This window comes from Lutra lutra, chromosome 7 (assembly GCF_902655055.1).
Source record: "Lutra lutra chromosome 7, mLutLut1.2, whole genome shotgun sequence".
NCBI lineage: Eukaryota > Metazoa > Chordata > Mammalia > Carnivora > Mustelidae > Lutra > Lutra lutra.
In genome coordinates, this window is record NC_062284.1 from 130869035 (window position 1) to 130878653 (window position 9619).

The following is a 9619-nucleotide window of genomic DNA, read 5'->3' on the forward strand; positions in this document are numbered from 1 at the left end:
TAGTGATATTTTATGTAATACACATTAAAATAAAACAGAAGAAATTTAAAAATAAAAATTTTTTCAATGTCCACATGTCACCAGAAAACATCTTGTAACCACACTTTGAAAAACACTGTCCTGGGGCACCTGGGTGGCTCAGTGGGTTAAACCTCTGCCTTCCGCTCAGGTCACGATCTCAGGGTCCTGGGATTGAGCCCCACATTGGGCTCTCCACTCGGGAAACCTGTTTTCACAGCGGGGAGCCTGTTTTCCCCTTCCTCTCTGCCTGCTTCTTTACCTACTTGTGATCTCTGTCTGTCAAATAAATTTAAAAAAAGAAAAAGAAAAAAATGAAAAAGAAAAACACTGTCTTGTAAGGAAAGGCCTAGAATAAGTCCAAAATCATGATTTTTTTTTTTCAGTGTTACTCTCTAGGTGGCCAAATGACCTCTCTTCATCATTTTTGTACTCCAATCCTTTTGGCAAAAATGCAGTCCCTAACCTTTGCTCTTGCTCCACGCCCTTCCCAACTGGCCAAGCTTTAGACATTCAACAGTACACATGTTAAGGGCTTCCTGTGGGCCAGGCCCACCCTATAAGCTCATGGACGGCGCCAGCGGCTACTTCCTTGCCAACATGACTGGACAGTGTCTGGTCGAGTGCCTGCTGATTTACCTGGCCCCGTGCTGAGATAAGAAGCATCATTTAGGTCGCAGGGGTACCCCTGTTTCGGCATGGCCACGGACGAACACACTTGGTGTGAAATGCCAGGAATCACTGACATACGTGGAATGTTCTCGGGGCCTCGAAGTTCTCTGCTCCAAGAGCTCCCCAGTTGCTGGACGTTGCCTTTTCCTCTCAGGAGGCAAGCAGTGCAGCTCAGCCGGGTTACTCCCAGTTTCTCTATTAAAGCCTCCTTAGGCAGCTTCATTGACAAGTTAACCTGTGTCTTTAGCCATCACGTTCTGACCCTGAACTCAGGATCCTAATAATGTATCATTAAGGTCATTGCTTGCAAGCACCAGGCATTGATCCTGGAGAAAAGGGGGATTTTATTAGCGCAACACTGGAGAGTTTGCAGGACTAGGGAGGAGACGGGCAATGCGACTTCAGGTGGGGCAGTAACCTGAGCACTTAGGTAGTTGGAAACCATAGGATCCTTAGAGGGCTGCCATCATGTGACCCAGTCTCAGAAGCTGATTGGCTGAGCTCACATCCTGGCCCCACCCCCATGGGGGGCAGGACAATATGGTTGACAGGACTCTGAAAGGGGAACGGGGAAGTGGGGTGCTGTTATCATAAAAAGAAGAAAAGAAAGCTAAGTTTGAGAAAAGCCAGATGTCTGCTGCTGAGTCTCACAAGGAATAACAAAATGAGAAAACTGGGAGGTAATGTAGGCCTCCTTAACTCGACCCAACAAGCTGGAGATTAGGAAATCAAGACCCAGAGAGGCGAAATAATTGTCTGAGCTCCCTGGCTCTTCCCTGACAAAGCTGCGTCCCAAATGAGAGGGAGGTTCTCTGACTCTTAGGGCAGGGTTTTCTTCTATTTCACATGCTCTGTCTGTGGACAAAGAAAGAAAACGTGTGGCAGTTGAGTCTCTGGGATCTTCTCCTCACTCCCAGCAGGTGTATTTCCATTCGCTTATTCTTAGAGCATCTTTACCTTAATATTTTAGTGGTCCATAAAAGAGGGCAGGTCAAAAGCCCACAACATAAATGGAAGTCAATACCGTCTAGTTGACCCCAGGCAGGAAAGGGTCCAGTAGGGTCACTTGAGACCACTACTGCCCCAACAAGGAGCCATTGAGGACAGATGGCTCAGGTTGACTTCCCTTCTTCTCACTAACCCCAGGATACCCGTCTTCCCCCAGTTCCAGAAGACACCCCAAGGAAGATGAATTGGGCTGTTGACTCTGAGCAGAAGGAGACTGAGAGCCTCTGCCTCTTCCAGAAGCAAGGCACTGCCTGGTGCCCGCGTCTTGGAATGTGCTGGCTTCATTGCTCTGACAGCATGAAGGATGTTTGGTTTTGTTCCCAGTGCTGTTATCATTTATCATCCTTTTGTAAAAGCTGGCACCCTCCACCTGTCCCCTCTTCCTTCTCGCTGTCTCCCAATCCCCACCTCCAATCCAACCTCCCCATCCTGCCTGTATCCCCTGCCTCTGAGGGGGACCCTCTCGTATTTCACCCTAGGGAGAAGCCTCCCACATTGGTTTCCAGAAGCCCAAGAGACACCCAAGTTGAATTCAACACAGTTCCTGAGCAATTCCTGTGGGCAAACTACTGTGCTTCGGATGGTAAAAGACCCTGACTTCAGGCACCTTGCATTCCAGCAAGGAAATAACCATGAAGCTCCTCACAGCAAAACACTGGCATGCATTGGGAGAGATGGAGGAGAACCACACGTCCAGAGAGTCTGGGAAAGGCAGAGCCTAAGAGCCTTTTAAAGAATAGAAGCAGGAGGGTGGACGATGGTGGAAGACAGAGGCGTGGACAAAGACTGAGCGTGGAGATCTTCAGGAAAAGATGGCTGAGAACACAAAGAAAGAGATAAAGTCACAGCTGGAAGAGAAGCTGTCAGAGGTGAGCAGGCCTGAAGGTGGAGGAGGAGTGGCCATGGAATGGGCAAGGTTGATGGGACAAGAGAGAACATCATGGATGGCGCACAGGCCCAAAAGGGGCTGGTGAGGCAGGGAGGAAGTCAGGCTGGCTACGGAGGGAGACACCTTGTTTGAAGAAATAAGAAAACATCTTATTTCAAGGGCAAAGGAAAGGAAGACTGGTATGTGGTCATGGGGGAGAAACTGGGTGATAGAAGGGAGCTCTATTGGCTCCATCTTTGAGGTGAATCAGAAGTGATGTCACCGGGGCACCTGGGTGGCTCAGTGGGTTAAGCCTCTGCCTTCGGCTCAGGTCATGATCTCAGGGTCCTGGGATCAAGCCCCGCATCAGGCTCTCTTCTCAGCAAGGAGCCTGCTTCCTCCTCTTTCTCTCTCTGCCTGCCTCTCCACCTACTTGTGAACTCTCTCTGTCAAATAAATAAATATAATCTTAAAAAAAAAAAGTGATGTCACCTGCTAAAGGATGGATTTGTTTGAGATCTTAAGAATGCTGAAAATTGGAATATCCACGGAGAATAAAATAAAAATATAGGGGGAAATATAAAATAAAAACCCTGAGGAATAAAAGAGCTGTTTAACATTAAGGCCACTGCAGAGAGTCATTCTCACCCCTGGGCCTTTGCACATTCTGCTTCCGCTACTGGGAGCATGACACCACCCACTCTTTACATGGTTAGCATTGTCTCCTCTTTCAAATCTTGGTTTTAATGTTGCCTCTTCAGAGCAGCCTTCCCCATCCCATTATTCTCCATCTCAGTTCCTTTATTCTTTTCTAGTGCTCACGCTTGTAATTACTTCATTAGCTGCTGCTTCTTTTTCTTGAATTTGTCTCACCCAGCTAGTAAGGTAGCTCGGGGGAGCAGAGACCCACCTGTCTGGTTTACTAGTATATCCTCAGTGTCTAGCCACGGGTCAGACGCGTAGCGGGAACTCAGCGAATACCTACCTATTTGAGTCCAGGAATGCATATTAAAGAAGGCATGTAGCTAGGGGAGCAGCAGCCAGGCTGAGCAGAGCTCCCCAGGGTTGAGGGCAGCAGGCAGAAGCTAAGGAGATGGGGATGAGAAACTTATGGGTGGTGAGAGGTAGGGGGTAATCTGTGACAGATAAAAGGAGGCGAATTCATAGCATGTGGCCCATAACACAGAAACGGATAGAGTTGCGGGGAGAGGAGTAGGATTGGCGGGGAGGTAGGGAGCTGGGTAGAAACAAAAGAAAAGCAGAGGTAGGCTCAACCCATGAGTTAGTGATCAGATGTTTGCAGAAAATGGAATGGATTGTCCAGGATGTAGGCTTGCCAGACTGAGCAAAGGAGCATGCGGGGCACCCAGTTACATTGAAATTTCAGACAAAAAAAAAACTAATAATCCCATGCAATATTTGGGACATGCTTAGACTATTATAAGATCATTCCTTGTGTATCTGACATTCAGATGTATCTGGGCATCGTGGATTTTCTCCGGGAATCCTACAAGGATGGTGAGTTTCTGTCCCTGGAGGTGTACAAGCTAAGTCTGGAACACTGCACAGAAGGCTCCCGTATGGTGATTGATAGAGACATGGGATGGTGGCCTTTAGCTGAGGAGCCCCATCCCACGCCCCAACCTGGATTCAGTTTCTGCAGCCTCTCTCCCCGGGGCAGAGTGTTCAGGCAAGGGCTCCCCCAGAGGATTTAATTCACTGTCCCTGAGCCTGGCAGTTCCTTGTTTAGAGCTCTGTCCTTCAGCGGCTTGCATCCCGCACCCCACATCCCACATCCTTGAGCAGCTAGCCTGGGGAGGGGTTGGTGGTGCAGGGGGGCCGAGCTCATTCCTACCGCTGGGCTGGACACAGACGTGGCCCCACCGACCCACCTGCCCCCCAGGGCTGGGCTTCCTTCTCCCTCCTCACCCTTTATCAAACGCCTCTCCTGGGTGGGGAGCTAAGTCACCCGCCCCCGCGCTGCTCCCTCACCCTGCCGTCAGCACACACACTCGATTAGGGGGATCCGAGTGACTTACAGGGGCCCCTCTTCCCCAGGGTCGGCATTTGCATAGGGTGATGGATGCAGAGATGTCATCTAAACACATTGGCACTTTGCATTTTAAACAAAGCAATTTCCAGAGGAAGCCCGGGGAGCTTTGTCTCCTTCCAGGAACATTTCCTCAGAGCCAAGTTCTCTTTCCTTTTGGCCAGCATTTTCCACTACATCGGTCCCCAGTCCCTCTCCTCGACTGGCCTCCTGCTCACTCCCCACGTCCCACCGCATCCGCACAGTACTGACCCCGGTGTGGAGCAGGGGCGGGTTGCGTGTTCCCTAGGATGAGGAAGGACATCGATCCCTGGCCCCCTCATAGGTGCCTGACATCGACACCCTCTCCCAGGCCCGCCCTGCGGGAGATCCTGCAGAATAACCTTAGCCGGAGCCAACCACCTGCCAACGTGGTTTGAGAGACACAAGATACTCGCTCCAAACATCTATGTCCACCTCCCCCTCCCAGGATGCCAGTCGCCCCTAATGTCCTCAGTGTTCTGTCTGGGGGACCCTGGATTCCTTCTCGAAGCTCTCACTTCTGATATCACACAGCTGAGACTTCTCCTCTTCACAAGGTAAGCCATCTCCCCAGAGACCTTTAGTGTTGATGATAAAAATGTCACCATAATATTGGTCCATAATGTTAGGCTGAACGTTCCCCCCGCCCCCCACCGCCCGAAGACAAGCAGGAAAAAATAAGGTAGGAAGTCCCTGGAATTTTGTCCCCAGTAATATGGTCTGAAGGCCAGCAGCACCCTCCCAGCTCAGTTGCTTACAAGGGGCATGACTTGAGGGGGTCTAATACCGCTGTAGGCCACATGAGCAACAGGGCACAGAAGCCTGCTGAGAATGCTTATTCCGGGCTCTCCTTTTCTTCCTGTCCGGCTACAAATATGAGCGAGCTGAGGTGGACGGGTAGCAAGCTGTCCTTGGCAGGTGGGGGGCGGACATCTGCAGCAGGGGGTGGCTTCTGTGAGGCTGGGTGCTTCCCTGCTGTGGGAGGAGTGGGCGAGAGGAATCGACACGTGTTGAGTGCCTACTATTTGTCTGACCCTTCAGGTGGCTGGTCTGAAACAAGGCATGGCAGTTAAGAGAAGGGGCTTGAAATGAGCCCGTACACATCTGGATTCAAATCCGTGCTCTATGACTGTAAGCAAGTTGGTTAAGCTTTCTGAAGCTGAAAGCTCCCATAAAACGAAGACGGCGGCATGTACGTCAAACACTCGTGGGGAATGGAGGGGACAACATGTGTCAAGTGTCCGGGATACAGTAACATCCCATTCATGTAACCTGTTAGCATCGAGACAGGGTCTGATCAGTTCACTGCAAAGCTGGGGAGGGAGTTGGCTGGCTCCGGGCCACACCCCCAGGAAGGGCAGAGCGGGGACTCCTGAGCCGAGGCCAGTTTGAATCCGAAGTTCCTGCTTGGCCCCGGAGCCAATCCGTTGAGGACAGAAAGCTTGAACCACCGTGTCTCAGTGGGAGAGACAGATCTGATGATGTTCCTCCCTTGCTTCAAACTCAACCAGGTTTCCCCTTTGTGCTGAGATAGCGACGTCCTGAACAGGCTGTCCAAGTCCCGGGCAGGCTGGCCCCTCTTCTTTGCCTCTCTGCTGCCACCCACCAATCAGACGGTCTTTTCTTCCGGTGTCTTGAGCAAGCCTGGAACACCTCTTTCTCTCTGTCTCGGCCTGGACAGCTCCCTCTTTTCCTGAAACACCCTGCACGGCCTCCCCTCGCTCCCTCCACTTCAAATTTCAGTCTCTGCCTGCTTCTGCCGTGTGGCTTCCGTGGCCAAACCTCCCCCGTCCAAAGGCTGCTTTGGTCCCTTGTTACCTGCTCCCGCTCTCAGGTGTCACAGAAAGTCTCCCGCATAAGAGACCCTTGCAAACCGCTAGTTCGAAGTTCATCTCCTCTGCCAAAGCAGCAGCACCCACCGTGCTCCCCGGATCTCGCTCCTTGCCAGGTGATGAATGAATGTGCAAAGACGGCAGGCCGAAGTGACCAGAATCGCTCAGGAAAAACGAGGGTGGCACACCTGGGATTGGAAAGGATTTGCCTTTCTGGGTGTTTGCTGAGAGAAGATACAACTCCCTGCCTGTGAACTTGGAGGCGGGTCCCCGGAAGGGCTCGTCCCGGTTCTGTGCAACTCTCATGTGCCTGGCCAAGCCCACGGGCAGGGGTCCTCTGGGATTCCAGAGGCTTCTGTCCTTTGGGTGCAAAGTGAATTTGCAACAGAGGCAGAATAAAGTGTCAGAGGTGGTAGGGTCTTCACTCTTCCTCCACCTGGCCCCCGACATACCCTCTGCGAGCGAGGAGATTTTGCTCCCTGGATCAGCTTCCGGCCCTCCCTCAGCTCCTGCAGGAGAGTGGAAGGAAGTCCGGAGGCTAAGCCGGCCTAGGCAAGGAAGAGCCCCCGAGGCTGAGCCGGGCAAGCTGGGGCAGTCTGGAGGTGCCCGAGAGAGATCTGCGGGAGCGGCTCTACACAGGGCAGAGAGACAAGGAGAGAGGTTTCTGATGAAGCTTTGCAGCACATTAAAAATGTGATGTCCTGCAAATGGTGTGGACCAAGCTGAGGGGAGTAGAGATTTGGGGCACTTTGAGCTATTCTGTGGCTCGCTGGATTGTTGTTTTCTTTAGTAGTGAGTGGCTGGGCACTGGGGCTTCGTCTAGGACTTCTATTTAATGCAGGGCCTTAAGAATGGGCCCCGGAGTGGAAATGCAGTCCATTCTCTAGTCTTCCTGGGCCAGCCAAAGAGCCTGGCTTGCCCCCTCCTTTCTACCCTGTTTTGGCCTTGCTCCAAGCTTGATTGTGAGGGCTTGTCACGTCTGCCTGTGGGAGGGTCTGGTTTTCTCTCTTCTCCACACGGGAAGTGGGGAGAGACTCTTCAGGACCCAAATGAGAGCCCCGGTGCCTTCACTTTGCCTTGTGACAGCTGCCAAAGGGCTTTTGGCACAGATGGGCTGGGCATTTGTCTGACTGCTTTTGAGGCTAGAGAGAGGGTGGTGGCTGGGCATGAGAGGGAATTCATGGCTGACAAAGATCCTGTCTGAACATCTGTGATCAATGAAGTTCATTCACTGCTCCCTATTACCTGCCCCTATGGCCTGCTGCCTTCCTGGTGTCTCTGCCTGCCTCAGCAGCATCTCCAACTTAACGTGGCTGATTCTCTGATTCTCCCACCTGGCCCCCGGACTTGCCTTCTCTGCTTCTTTCCATCTCAGTGGATGACAACCCTGGTGGCTTCAAATTAGATCCAGGACCCAAGTGTTTCTTCATACCTGCTCTCCTCTGACCCTGGTCCAGGCCATTCACCTCATCAGTGGTCTCCTGGTTGGTCTTATCAATCCAGCAGCCAAAGTCTCCTGTTGAGATGTGCAATCATGGCGTTCCTCTATTCAAAATCTTTCAGTTAAGAATGAAAACCTCACTTACTATGGCCTCATGTTCCCTGTATGACTTGTCCCATTCCCGCTTGCCTCAACCCATTCCACTTCAGCCACACTTGCTTCCTTGATGTTCACTGAACACACATGGCATACTGCTACCTCAGGGCCTTTGCACATGCTGGTCCTGCCTGGAGAGCTTTTTATCTGGATACCCACATGGCCCTCACTTTCTTCACCTTACTATTACACATGACATTCTCACTGAGGCTGCTCTGACCATTCCTTTTAAAATTGTATCCTGCCTCCCCATTCCTGATCCCCCATACCCTGCTTTTTCCTTCATGGAACTTACCTAACAAACTATGTAATTTGGTTATTTATTGTGCTCATTGTCTCTCTCTTCCTCTCACTAGAGTGTGCGCTCCATGAAAAAAGAGATTGTGCTTGTTCTCTTTACTGATATAGTCTCTATGCCCAGAACAGTGCCTGGCACAGGGCGGACCCTTGGTAAATATTTGTTGAAAGAATGAATGACCCTAAGTTGTATTTTCCCCTTTCACTTCTTTGGTAACAAAAAGGGGAGATTATTTGGAGAATGAATGAAGAGAGATAAAGATATGAATGAGGTTTATTAGCTAGTCTGATCACAATTATCCATACAGATGGGAAGAATTAGTACAGAAAATCCTAAAATACAGATAGTCCGAGAAGTATTTCTATTTTGATTATGTTATGTGATGTTATGATTGGCACTTTCCTATTTTTTCTTAAGGTGGCAGCATGAATACCAGCTGTGTGTTTGTGTTTGTGTCTGTATGTGTTAAGTGTGTATGCATACACACCTGTGAGGTAGTGAGGGGAAATTATATTGGGAAATTACCTAAAAATAATCCACAAACTGGGTACTTTCATTCTTACAAAACATTTCATGAGTAAGACTTGCTAAGTATCAAGTTCAAAGACTATGTGAATACGATCTTCCAAGAGCTTCAGGAAACTTACAAACAGTTCATTGAAAGTTGACCAGAGCCTGAACTACCCATGTATATGAGTTCTGTGGGCATCAAGGTTGGCTGGTTGTCTTCTAAACTTCCAATTCTACTCTTCTTGTGTAATAGCTGGACAGTTAAGGGGGACTAGTGCTCCCCTGAAGCTGGTACAAGTGATCCTTTAAGAGAAAAGCACAAGAGCCATTCGGATTAAGAATGATGCTCAGGGGGCGCCTGGGTGGCTCAGAGTGTTAAAGCCTCTGCCTTCGGCTCAGGTCATGATCCCAGGGTCCTGGGATCGAGCCCCACATCGGGCTTTTTCCTTGGTGGGGAGCCTGCTTCCTCCTCTCTCTCTGCCTGCCTCTTTGCCTACTTGTGATCTCTCTCTGTCCAATAAATAAATAAAATCTTTTAAAAAAATTTAAAAAAAAATGATGCTCAGATATTTTCCATGGTTGTAGGAAGAGATGTTCTTTCTCTGCTTATGAGGTGAAATAAAACGCTGGCAGCCCTCTTGCTACTATGAAAGAGGCTAGCTTGAGGACAAAGCAGACAGCAGAGGGCAGAACCGAGAACCAGAGCCACAGCCCTATTGACTTTGTGAACCTCTGGATCAAACCC

At 50.2% G+C, this 9619-nt stretch overlaps 1 long non-coding RNA gene across 1 annotated transcript; it reads left to right on the forward strand.

Moving 5' to 3' along the window:
* Window positions 1–1868: 1868 nt before the first annotated feature.
* On the forward strand, window positions 1869–9218 carry LOC125105631 (uncharacterized). Its single transcript, XR_007128966.1, has 3 exons — window positions 1869–2567; window positions 4039–4084; window positions 5679–9218. It is a non-coding gene; the product is annotated as an uncharacterized LOC125105631 (long non-coding RNA).
* Window positions 9219–9619: the final 401 nt, after the last annotated feature.